The sequence below is a fragment of the Bison bison genome, unplaced genomic scaffold, assembly GCF_000754665.1.
Source record: "Bison bison bison isolate TAMUID 2011002044 unplaced genomic scaffold, Bison_UMD1.0 scf7180017864489, whole genome shotgun sequence".
Lineage (NCBI taxonomy): Eukaryota > Metazoa > Chordata > Mammalia > Artiodactyla > Bovidae > Bison > Bison bison.
In genome coordinates this window covers 10,055,545-10,068,722 of record NW_011495048.1, presented here as the reverse complement: position 1 = coordinate 10,068,722, position 13,178 = coordinate 10,055,545, and the positions used below count along the sequence as shown (strand labels likewise).

The 13,178-nt window shown below is 42.3% G+C and overlaps 1 long non-coding RNA gene across 1 annotated transcript in view; it reads left to right on the top strand.

The window, feature by feature from the left end:
• LOC105005344 overlaps positions 1-12,923 on the top strand; it is a 96,311-nt gene extending 83,388 nt beyond the window's left edge. The window contains exon 4 of the long non-coding RNA XR_827308.1: positions 12,165-12,923. This is a non-coding gene — a long non-coding RNA (uncharacterized LOC105005344). The remainder of the gene's footprint in view (positions 1-12,164) is intronic.
• The last annotated feature ends 255 nt before the right edge of the window (positions 12,924-13,178 follow it).

The window sequence follows — 13,178 nt, the reverse complement described above, 5'->3', positions numbered from 1 at the left end:
TTGAAGACAGACCAGGTGCTGCCTACTCAGTTGCTCAGTAGAGTCTGACTCTTTGCGGTGCCATGGACCATAGTACACCAGGCTCCTCTGTCTATGGGATTTTACCAGCAAGAATACTGTAATGGGTTGCCATCTCCTTCTCCAGAAGATCTTCCTGACCCAGGGATTGAACCCATGTCTCCTGTGGCTCCAGCATCGGCCTGTGAATTCTTTGCCACTGAGCCACCTTGGAAGATAGACTGCCAGGGTTCAAATCCCAAATATACCACTTACCAGATGAATGACTTTAAGCAAGTTCCTTCACTCTGTGCCCCTCAGTTTTAATTATGAGAGTCAAAATATTTACCTTATAATGTGATTGTGAGGATAAAGTGGTAATACATTAGTATATGTAAAGTGCTTAGAACAGGTGCTCAGTTAATGTTAATGGTTATTGTTAATGTGAGGCAGGTAGGGAAGTGATGCCAAAAATCTAGGTCTTTCATCCTGGAACCTTGGCCAAGCTGTAGAGCAGAGAGAGGGGGCTGGACAGAGTGCTAAATGACTTAGAAATCACCTTGCCCTGCTCAGCAAGTCTGTTTCCTGGTGAAGACACACTCTCTTCCTAGTCTCCCTACTTTTATTGGTTGGACCAAGAAACTCCAGAGGGAGCTGTGTCTATTCCTCAGTTCAATCCATCTTTTGAGCTTTTAATTCCAATGGTTTAATTTTTTAATTCTTAGACTTTCAATTTGGTTCTTTGTGATTATTTATCAGTGGAGTCAGTTTTTATTATTATAAAGATATATGTGCTCATTGTTGAAACAGGCATATAGGGACCCTGTGTTCTCTTGCCCAGAGAAGTCCTTTTCAGCTCTTTCAGTTGATTGTTTGGGGTTTACTGCTCCATCTCTAAATAACACATTTGTGTTATTGTTTCTTGTCTGCTTATTTGCTTTGGTGGTTAGAATCATAGTGCAATCCCACTATGGAAAACAAAGGTGTAGTTCTCTTGCACCGTTTATCCATTCACCCACTGAGGGGCCTTTAGTGTTTCCATATGTTGGCCACCTGAATAATGCACATAGGGGTGCATACATCTTTTCTAATTTGTGTTTTTATTCTCTTTGGATACATATCCAGGAGTGGACTTGCTGGATCATATTTTTAACTTTTTGAGGAATCTCTGTACTGTTTTCCATAATGCCTGCACCAAATTACATTCCTACCAACAGTGCCTGAGGGGTCTCTCTTCTCCACATTCTCACCAATACTTGCGGTTTGTTGTCTTTTTGACGATAACCATTTTGACAGGCGTTAGGTGATATCTCATTGTGGTTTTGATTTGTGTTTTCCTTATGATTAGTGCTATTGAGCATCTTCTCATGTATCTTCTGGCCATCTGAGTGTCTTCTTTAGAAAATGTCTATTCAGGTCCTCTGCTCATTTTTTAATTGGGTTGTTTAGGTGGCTCAGTTGATAAAGGGTCTGCCTGCAATGCGGGAGATCTGGGTTTGATCCCTGGGTTAGGAAGATCCCCTGCAGAAGGAAATGGCAACCCACTCCAGTATTCTTGCCTGGGAAATCCCATGGACAGAGAAGTCCATGGGGTCACAAAGAGTCAGACACGACTGAGCGACTAACTTTCAATTGATGTCAAGTTACATAATTTCTTTGTATATTTTAGATATTAGCCCTTTGTCAGACACATTGTTTGCAAATATTCTCTCCTATTCAGTAGAGTGTCTTTTCATATTGTTGATAGTATCCTTCACTGTGTAAAAAGCTTTTTAATTTGATGTAGTCACATTTGTTTCTTTTTGCTTTTGTTTTCCTTGCCTGAGGAAATAGATCCAAAAAGAGTATTGCTGAGACCAATGTCAAAGAGCATACCTATGTTTTCTTCTGGAAGTTTTATGGTTTCAGGTCTTATATTTAAGTCTTTATAATCTATTTTGAATGTATGTGTCCTGACTTCTTTTTGATCATGCCATTCCTTTCTTTACTTACCTGTAACACTTGCTCTGTTATCAATCAAGTTGTTCTCATGTAGTGAGTTTATTTCTAAGCTCTTTTCCATTCTAGAAACGGTTTCTTTGTTTATCCCATCCCCATCAATTCTCCCCTCCCCCAAGTCTTCATTGCTAGGGTTTTACAGTCAGTTTTTGCCACCTAATGGGGCAAGTCCTCTTCCTCCTTCTACTTCTCCCTCTTCAGAATTTCCTCTCCTCTTTCTGGCCCTTTGCCCTTCCATGTACATTTTATAAGAAGCTGGGATTTTTCTGCAGAATATCCGCAGAATATTCCCAAGTTTACAGATAAACCTGGCCAAATTGATCTTCTTGATAGTGAATCTTCTTATCCTTGAAACTGATTTATTTTTCATCTTGAAGCCTTTTAAATCTATCTTTTCATGAATTCATATTTTTACATCAAGGTCAAGACAGGTTTTTAATGTTAGTATCAAAGCTTGGATTTCCACATTCTGTAGATAATATGAGATTAGATCTCACTTTATACACAGTACAACTCCCATTCACCTCTGACTTTGAGTTCTCTTTTTCCTTCTGCAACTTGGTGATTTTCCTTTCTGACTTCATGTCTACTTAAATATTACAAGCACTTTGATTATATTGTACCCAGAAGTTCTCAAATATTTGGATTGAGTCAAGAGGTTCCCTTTGTGTGTTTATCATCTTTAGCTAAAGTCCTCCCAGCTTTCCCAATTTCACAAATGAAGCAGAGCTTTGGAAAGTCTGTGATAAGATTTTATGACTTTCTATCATTGGCCATGTCTGTCTGGACTAATTCTCATCCTTCTCCTTTACAGCTTCCTCATTTGCATGAATTATCAACAAGGGCACATCTACTTCTTCAACATTCTGATGACTTTAAAAAGCATTAAATAATAATAGAAATAGATTTATTAAGAGCTAAATTTGCACATATTTTATTAGTCATTTTCTTCATGGATGGAAAAATTCAGAAACATCTATGGTAATAGCCAATAGCAGAACTTTTCTGGACTGCAGATCACAGGTCTTCATCCTCTCCTATCTTTCCCCTTCTCAAAGTAAACAAAAATGCTCGTTAACCCCAGAGGCTATCAGACAAATACCCACAGAGCTGACCTTGCTTGACTCCTGTTAGAAACACTGCATACCATTAGAAATAATTTGCAGCGTTATGACCCCAGCCAGCAACTACAATGTCAGTTTTCAACAAACTCTTGCTGAGTAAGAAAACAGAAGATTCAACCACATTGGTAAGAAAGTCAGATGTTCTATTTATAGGCTATGGGCTTGTGTTGCTGGCTGCCTTCTGCAGAAAAATCCCAGACAAACATACTTCCTCCTCTGAGATGATCACACTCTATAGACACACATTCTCTTCCCAGTACAGTCAAGTGAAATAACTCATAGAGTTGGGGAAGTTCTGTAACAGAGAAAGGTAAGCAGAGGATATTTCACAAAGAATTTAAAGCACTGTGCTATCTTGAAAGGAACAGGAAACAAAGAAATGAAAGAGATCTCTGTTTTTTCAATGGACCTGAGCTAATTTCTGCTCTATAGGTCTAGATCTTCTTTTGGTATCAGAATGAATGGGATTTTGAGAGTGTTCGTAGCTCTTAGAATAAAAATATGGCAAAAGAGTCTAAGTGCTAAGTGTTAGTCACTCAGTTGTGTCTGACTCTTTGCAACCTCATGGACTGTAGCCTGCCAGGCTCCTGTGTCCATGGAATTCTCCAGGCAAGAAAACTGAAGTGGGTAGCCATTCTCTTCTGCAGGGGATCTTCCTGATCCAGGGATTGAACTCAGATCTGTTGCCTTGCAGGCAGATTCTTTCCCATCTTAGTCACCATGGATTTCCCCAGAGAGTCCTAAATCCCCTGTTCAAAAATAGTGAAGATAATGGAGTAAAAATGTGAATTAAGAGGGAAATGGCCTCTTTAGAGGGAGATTACCTGGTGTTTGGAGGAGTAGATGCTGAAGCAGCCCTGTCTGGCAGCCCCTCCCTTCTGGAAAAGAAGATAATCTCTGAGCCCGGGAAGAGAAGGGTGGTTTGGGCTCCAGGAGTCTTAGGGGCATTCAGATAATAGAGCCTCTGCTTCTTTGCAGTCACCCAGAGAGATGTCTCGGTGGAGAATAACTAGGAGGTAAACTGTAAGGGCTGGGGAGGTGGGGGGACCCGGGTGCTAGGGGCTGGGACTTTCAGTCCCTGCAAACACTGTGAACCTAAGCACAGGGTGGAGACAGCAGCAAGGCCCCCTCTGAGTGCTCGGATCATGAGCACAGCAGCGAGTGACCAATGTGGGTTGAAGGCCAGAGAGCCTTCTGGACACTTCTGCTCCATGTGAGTTTCCTCAGACTTCTCATGACTTGAGGAGAATATTCCAACCCTGATAATGAATAGGATGTAAAAGTGGAGGCTCAGGATAAGGTGCAATTTGATTTAGAAAGTAATCGAATAATTCTGTGCCTACGTGTGGTGTTTGAAAACACACATCTCCCACCAAAGCCACTTTTTTTTCTTTGTGCTTAGATACCAGGCATGGAGAGAAATACTCACATGCCTAACTCTTACAAAAGTCATTTCAATTTACATATTACTGTCAATTTAGACATGGCTTTGAAGAGGAGCAATATCTGACACCCCACATCCTAGAGGGCAAAAATATTTAAACTTGAAAACAAGGCAGTGTGTCGATTTTGTTCTGTAAATAACATACCATATGTAATATAAATCACATTTCTACCTGGTCTTTGTGCAAAAACTGCCAGCTTTCCATTAAGATAAAATATAAAAATGAAGAAAATCAATGAGTACTCTCTTAGGAGAGGATGAACAAGAGTCAGAATCCTGGGTTTTGGAATGACTGACCTGCTCAGAAAACGAGTATTTAGATACATGACCATGCCAACCCCACCAAAATAAAACCGTTGAGTCCTGGATTCTTCCCACTTAACAGGTGAGGGAAATGAGTTGCAGAGAGGTTAAATACCTGCCGAAAGTCACACCGCTGATAATGAAAGAGACAGGAATTGAACTCAAATTCATCTGATTTCAAAGTCTCTGAAATTTTATAGTTGAAGTTAATCCTTCCCTTTCTTGATCTCTCCATGATGTTTTGATAACCTTCCTTAAGATCTGACCACTTTAGGGACTTCCCTGGAGGTCCAGTGGTTAAGACTCTGTGTTTCCAATGCAGTAGGCATGGGTTCAATCCTTGGTCAGGGAACTAAGATCCCACATGCCTCGTAGCCAAAAAAAAGAGAGAGATTTGACCACTTTATTTAAGATTATTCATTCTCCATCAGGAAAAAGAACTGCATCTTGGCCCCCTGCAGTGACATTCCAGACTGGAAGCAAGAGAAACAATCACAGAAGCAGAACTGATATCCCCAGTTTTCATTCTTTCTTTCTGGAAGGAAGGTGGTGTTAGAGGCACACAGAACTGCACTGTCTTCAGCTTACTGCTCCCAAAATGCAATTTCAGAGCCACTTCCATCCCCCCTCCTCCCCCCAGAACCAGCCAGACGTCCTCCCACCCACCCGCCATGTGCTGGCCATGTGCAGTCAAGCTGCCTGGCCCTAGCGCCTCTGCAGGGTGGCAACAGCTCGGGCCTATGAGTAATCAGCTGCAGAAACCTCACTGCTCACCAGCATCCCTTCATCTCGAGCTAGAAATAGCCCTGGAGTTTCCATGTACCATAAAGAGCAGAATAAGGGTGGGTGTGGGTAATCTTTTTTTTTTTTTTAAAGCTATTTGGTACCAAACTGCTTTTCTTTTAAGCTGTGCACATGAGTTCTCTGCAGTGTCACAGAGTCTATCCGCATTTGGGGAAAGGATGCCTTATGCCGCCAGCCAGACCTGGGTCAGCAGCTTAGCAACCCCTCTGTTGGCCCTCCCAGCCCCCTGCATACCTTCAGGGAAGCAGGTGGCTCGTCTCCTCTTGCTAACATCTTTGGTTTTAAGACGTCTTGTCACAAATCTTCCTGCTCTTACTAGGAGACAGCCTTTATCACCATGAGGACTGGGTGTGCTGGAGTGGGGATAAGGGGGTCGGGAGGAATCAGTGGTTCAGAGTGAGGCCATCAGAGTGGGCAAGGCTCTACTTTCTGCTTTCTGATTGAATAAAAATGCAGGTTCCTTCCACACCCTTCTTCATTACTCTCATTCTTCCTAAGAAAACGAGGACTCCTCCGTGGGCTACCACCTCCTTGGGACTCCTTTGACACAGCCTCTCACCAATGTTCACTGTCAAGAAAAAGAGTGTGGCTTGGTTTCAGCCCCTACTTACCCCTTGTCTGGGTGCCTTAAGGAGTGCGCAACCTGCCCAACTCTGTGAGGCATCCCTTGTCCTCTCTGCCCACCCCTTCTTATCAGTCTAGGGATGGGCATTTCCCACATCCACTTCTGCTTTCCACAGTCCATTTCCTCAAGGTCAAAGAATCAGCTGCATTCTGTAAACCCACTCTCTTGACAGTTTTAATCTGAGAGCTACCAAGAAAGGAAGAGTCCCTAGATGCCAAGGATCCAGATTACAAGGCAGAATTTTTGTTACCAAGTTGTTATCTCAGGCACCTGTCACAGAGTTTGTAATTTTCAAACACTGTGGGACATTAGTAACCTAGCTTTCAAAATGTATTATTGCCTGATTCTCCTATAAAATCTCCTTTTACGGAGTAGGATATAATAAGGGCTAAATAAAAACCAAGGAAAGACAATTCTAAGTCTTGAATAGACTGAAAGCCCTTTGTTCACCAAATATGTATCAAGTGCCCATTGTGTGCCAAGAACTCGGCCAGGTGCTAGGTTACGACAGTGAACAAGATGACATGATTCTTCCCTTATAAAACTGACATAATGGGGAAGAGAGAGATTAAACAAAGAATCCTACAAATATACATCATTACAAGCTATAAAAGGTCTATGAATGAACAGTACTCACTGCCCTTGAGAACAGAGAGTATGACTTATTTGTCTTGGTATTGCCAAAGCCTGTTACTTAGTAGGTGCTAAATGAATAGTTATAGAATCAATGGATGGATGGGTGACTATAGGAAAGAAAGAATGATTGCATAGCATAAGAATCATGAAAAAGTACATCATTAGTAACAGGTTGTGAGGATTGAGAGCCATTACTACAGGGCAATTTTCTCACCTTAGTAATTAAAATTTTGTTGTAATCTGAGATGATCAAATCTCTCTGCAGGTCAGCTGTCAATTCATATGTTGTCCATAGAGGTTGGAAGTCTGGGAGGAACTCCTTTATTGTTTGAAGGAGACCCAGGTTCGATCCCCAAATCTAGAAGATCCCCTAGAGAAAGGAATGGCAACCCACTCCAGTATCCTTGCCCAGAGGATCCCATGGACAGAGGAGCCTGGCGGGGTTGCAAAATCAGATACGACTGAGTGACTAAGCCTGTACATGCACACACATACTTAAGCATATCTTTTGAGGGTGCTAACATAAATGTAAATGGTTTTTAATTTCAAATTCTACTTGATCATTGCTAATATACAGGAAAACAGAGTCCCAGGCACACAGACCTCATCAGACCTTGTTTGTTACTCTCTGAAATTCTTTTACTAAATGTACATTTCTGGAAACCAAGTAATTTAAATAGTCCTTCAGTAAGGACAGGCAAAATTTGCTGTAGGCAAAACCTGCTGCTTCTCCATTCTCTCTGTAGGCTACCTTTCTCTACAGGCTCTTGTTAGTATTACATTGAATCTATAGATCAAATTGGGAAGCACTGACATAGTGACAATATTGAGTCTTCCTATTCATGAACATGAAAGTGAGAGTTGCTTAGTCGTGTTGGACTCTTTGTGACCCCATGGACTATACTGTTCGTGGCCGTCCATGGAATTCTCCAGCCAGAATACTGGAGTGGGTAGCTTATCCCTTCTCCAGAGGATCTTCCTGGCCCAGGCATCAAACCAGGGTCTCTTGCATTGCAGCCGGATTCTTTACCAACTTAGCTATAACTATTCATGAACATAGAATATCTATTTATTTAGTTCTTCTTTGATATCATTCATCAGAGTTTTGTGTATAGATTTTGTACATTTTTTGTGAGGTTTATACTTAAGTATGGGCTTCCCTGATGGCTCCGATGGTAGAGAATCTGCTTGCAATGAAGGAGACCCAGGTTCAATCCCCAAATCTAGAAGATCCCCTGGAGAAAGGAATGGCAACCCACTCCAGTATCCTTACCCAGAGAATCCCATGGACAGAGGAGCCTGGGGGGGTTGCAAAATCAGATACGACTGAGTGACTAAGCCTGTACATGCACCCACATACTTAAGCATATCTTTTGAGGGTGCTAACATAAATGTAAATGGTTTTTAATTTCAATTCTACTTGATCATTGCTAATATACAGGAAAACAATTGACTTGTGCATATCAACTTTGTATCCTGCCAGCTTGCTATAATCACTTATTAGTTCCAGGAATTTTTTAGATTTTCTACATAAATGCTCATGTTATCTGTGAATAGATAGTTTTATATCTTCTTTCCTAATCATTATACCTTTTATTTCCTTTTCTTGCATTATTGTATTTGCAAGGACTTCCAGTATGATGTTAAAAGTTGTGGTATGAGAGGACATCCCTGCCTTATACTTGATCTTAGTGGAAAGCATCTATTTCTCATCATTTAAGCATGAGGTTAACTGTAGAATTTTTGTATTAATAGATAGTATTTATCAAGTTGAGGAAGTTTCAGGCTTTTTAACACACCATCTTTTTTCTACCTTTAATTATAGTTAGTTATGTTAGCATCTTCCTCCCTTTGGCTTCAGGTATTCTCATTGGGTCTAGTGCAAGGGCTGGTTCCTCCCTATTTTTGGTATTTAAAGATCTGAGTACATTCTTGGGGAGTACACCACATACATAAGAAGCTCTAGAGTTCCCTACTGAATCATGGAGTCCTTTGGGACAGTCCCTTCTTCACTGTGATTAGTCACCTCTTCCTAGAACACTCTATTGTAAATGAGGATTCAAAGGGAAGTCTGTTGTTGTTCTCCAGGGGCTGGAGGAGACGGGGCTGACCTCCAGAAGGTAAGATGTGTGGGAACACTTCAATTGCCGAGGATGTAGGGGACAACTGAATAGGATAAAGGAGTTCCTCCCAGACTTCCAACCTCTATGGACAACATATGAATCGAAAGATGCACAACTTGAATTTAAAATAAAGGACTACTTTGAACACCCTGTGCCTGGCCAGCTAAAATAAACCATGAAACCCATCTCTTTCTGTTATAGTCTGTAGTCAGATTTGTCCTATTTCCCTAGAAAAAGGGGGAAAGCCCCAGGGATAGGGGCTAGGAAGAGGGAAGAGAGACATTCAGTTTTGCTATTCACAGAGTCGGGGCTGACAACCTGCACCGCTGCACAAAGTGTGGCCCACTAGAGCCAGTTACCAAATGACTGCTACATCGGGGTGGGTGGCTGCTGTGTGATGAACCTTGGCCAGAGAGTGGGTGCCATATAGGTTATAGAAGGTCGAAAGCCGCTTCACACCTCTCTCCCCGTCTGCAGCAGCCACCCAGGCCTTCCGTCCCCTGATATGACATGTTCCTCCCACAGCCCAGACTTTGCACATGACACCCTTTGCTCTTCCATCTCCCTCTCCTCTTTGCCTAGGTAACACCCACTGCTATCTTAGATTTTAGCTTAAATATTGCTCCTTGGGCAAGGCTCCCCTCTGATAGACATCCACAGTACTGTGCCCTCTCCTCCCCAGCACATAATACTGTACACATTTTACATTTGTTTCACCACTGTTTCCCACATTAGAAAGCGAAGTTCTCCAAGTGACAAGTCTGTTTTGGTTCACAAGGCAGTTCCTGTCTAGCACAGTGCCGGGCACCTCAGAGACCCATAGTAAATATTTGCAGAGAGTCCACATACTTGACCTGGTGGCTGGGAGGCTAAGCAGGCAGCCAGTACTGGATGGTGGGGAGGCTGATGCCAAGAGGGGAGTGAAATAAGTGTTTGTCATTCAGTAGCATCCAACTCTGCGAACCCGTGGACTGTAGCTTGCCAGGTTCCTCTGTCCATGGAATTCTCCAGGCAAGAATATTGGAGTGGGTTGCCATTTCCTTCTCGAGGGGATCTTCCCAATCGAGAGACTGTACCTGGGTCTCCTGCACTAAAGGCAGATTCTTTACCTTCTGAACTTCCAGGGAAGCCCAAGAAGGGAGTGAGTGTACAGAGCCAAAATCCAAGTCAGAGTGTGGGAGACTGTGGAGCAGGGTCAGAATCCAGAGATGAGGGGTTATGTTTAGTAAAACATGGAGGAGTCCCAAGGCAGCTCTGGGGAGGCAAAGAACAAATGAAGAGGATCAAACTGACAACAGTCAAAGTGGGGAAGAGCAAGTTAAGCAGGCAAGTGGGAGGGGTCAGCCAGCAGAGGCTGCTGCCCAGGGTAGGTTTCTGCATGCCTAGGTGGGCAGACCGCATTTAATGGGCAAATGTTATAGAGCAGGTAGAATGTAACTAGAGACTATCTAGAGCAGTTCTCAATCCTGGCTGCACACTTGAATCTCTGGGGGTATTTTCTAAGATAATGACCCAGGTCCCATGTCCAGAAATTCTGACTTTTGTTTTTATCTAAAAGGAAAGAGAAGCTATTGAAGATTTTAAAGGTGTGTGAGTGTGTGTGTGTGTTTGTGTTTATTTGGAAAACATGCAATCATGTTTATTGGGCAGATCAGTTAGAAAGTTATTAGGCATGTGACTCAAGAATAGGTAGTTTTCAAATACCAAAATACCATGTATTTTTCAAAAACCCAAAACAACACAAATATAATGTGGTTTCCCAGATGGGATTCTAGAATAGAAAAATGATATTATATTGAAACTAAATCTGAAAAATGCATGGACTTCAGTTAGTAATAACATATCAGTGTTAGTTATGACAGGCTTTCCAGGTAGTTCAGTGGTAAAGAATCCACTTGCCAATGCAGGGGATGTGGGTTCCATTCCTGGTTGAGACGATCCCCTAGAGAAGAAATGGCAACCCACTTCAGTATTCTTGCCTGGGAATCCCTATGGACAGAGGAGCCTGGTGGGCTATAGTCCCTGGGGTTGCAAAAGAGTTGGACATGACTGAGCGAATAATCAACAGCAATTAGTTGTGACATCTGTTGTGACAGATGTGCCACATTCATATAAGATCTTAACAACAGAGGAAATGGAGTGCTGTGTACATGGGAACTTTCTGGACTATCTTTGCAACTTTTCTGTAAGTCAAAAACTACCCTAAAATAAAAAGCTTATTTTAAAAAGAAAATTAAAAAAATAAAGCATAAGAGGAAAAAAAAGAATAGGTGCTTTGGAAAAGCATCTCATACATTTAAAATATGCAGTAGGGTTGGGAACCACTGTTCTAAAACAATAGTCTTTAATCTTGGCTGCACAATTACATTCATCTGGGGAGTTTTTAAAACGGTTGATGTCTGGACCTCCCTCCCAGAAATTCTGATTTCACTGGATGAGTGTGGCCTGTGCATGGGGATTTTTCAAGACCCCACCAGATGTTTCTAATATGTAGCCAGGGTTGAGAACCACTGCTTTAGAGATTTGTGACTCAAACTGTGGTCTGAAAACCAGCAGTATAGACATTATCTGAGAACTTGCTAGAAATGCAGAATCTCATCCCAGACCTACTGACCCAGAATCTGCCTTTGAAGGAGAGTCTCTGGGGGATTCTTATATATATTAAAGTTTAAGAAGCATTAATCTAAAAAAGTGATTTGCAAAGTGTGTTCCCTGGAGCAGCAGTGGCAACATTTGGGAATTTGTTAAACATGCAAATTCATGGGTCATTGAATGAGAAACTCTGAGAGGCAGGATGCGAGATTCCATTTTAACAAGCCATCCAGGTGATTCTGGCACATGCTAACATTTCATGAACCATAAATCTAGAAGGACAAGGCAATATTTCAGACTGAAAAGCCACTAGGGAACCTGGCCATCTGAGTATTTTAGAGGCTTAGGGGTTAACTCACTTCCGTAAACTCTATGTGTAACTTTAGCTTCTAAATCCAAAAGACTGAGATGAATAACAGTTTCTCTTCTGTGAGACCCACCTTCCTCCCATCTTGGGACACATCCGGTCAGAGCAGAGCTTGACATTTTTCTCACGGTCTCTCTGATCTCCCGTTCAGGATCGCTGCCAGAGGCTACAGTGACTCCTGCCCCTAAGACTGCCTCGCTGATGAGTTTCATATGAAACAAAGGAAAGATGGGGCAGCGCGAGCCGGAAAGGGAAACAGCACAGCCATGGAGACCCGAACGGCCAGCTCTACAAACTAAGGAAGCAAACACTTGTCTGCTCACAGGAACTGGGTCTTCTTTGTGACCCAATGCACAAAGTGAGACCTGGGGAAGTGAGAGAGACCACTGCAGTCAACTTCAGGAAGGAGAATGCTCCCCACAGGTGCAGTTCTCGGGCTGCTCTCCTCTGTGTAACAGCCTGCAGCCCCAGGTGGGATTTGTCACAATATATCCAACTCTTTTCTTGTGACTTAGCCAGGCCTCGGGCAGGCAGCAAGCTGTAGTTAGAGTGCAGGTTTTGATAATGGGACAGGTGGACTAACATCTCACACTAATGAGATCCAGGATGAGCTTTCCCTCTGTTCTCTGTTTTTGTGGATTTTCAAGCAATGTTCAGAAGGATCTGTAAACGTGCTTCAGGGACCCAACAGAGGGCTGAATCTCCACTGGAGAGTTTAATTTGGTATAGAAAGAGCTTTATATCCTGCTCATCCTCCTCCCTTTGTAGGAAGTGGGGGGCTCCTTTGGTGAGACAGAGTAAAGACAAAGATACTTTGCTAGCGTTAAGAATGGGACTTCCCTAGCCGTCCAGTGGTTAAGAGTCTGAGCTTTGATCCCTGCATCCCACATGCCATGCAGTGCAGCAAAAAGAAAAAAAAAAGTGTTAAAAAAAAGAATGAGGTCATATCAATGAGAGTCATATGCTTCTGTGATGGGATCATTGAGATATTATTTTGAGGTTTGTTCTTGCTATTTTTTTTAATGAAAATTTTACACTCCTTCAAAAACGATTTATATTACAGACAACCTCTCTGTTAGCTTTTGTTTTTCAAAAGCCTGAGTTTCTTCTGAGTTTATGAAAAGTGGGAAGGAAAAGAAGGCAGAAGCAGGGTGACAGAGGAGGG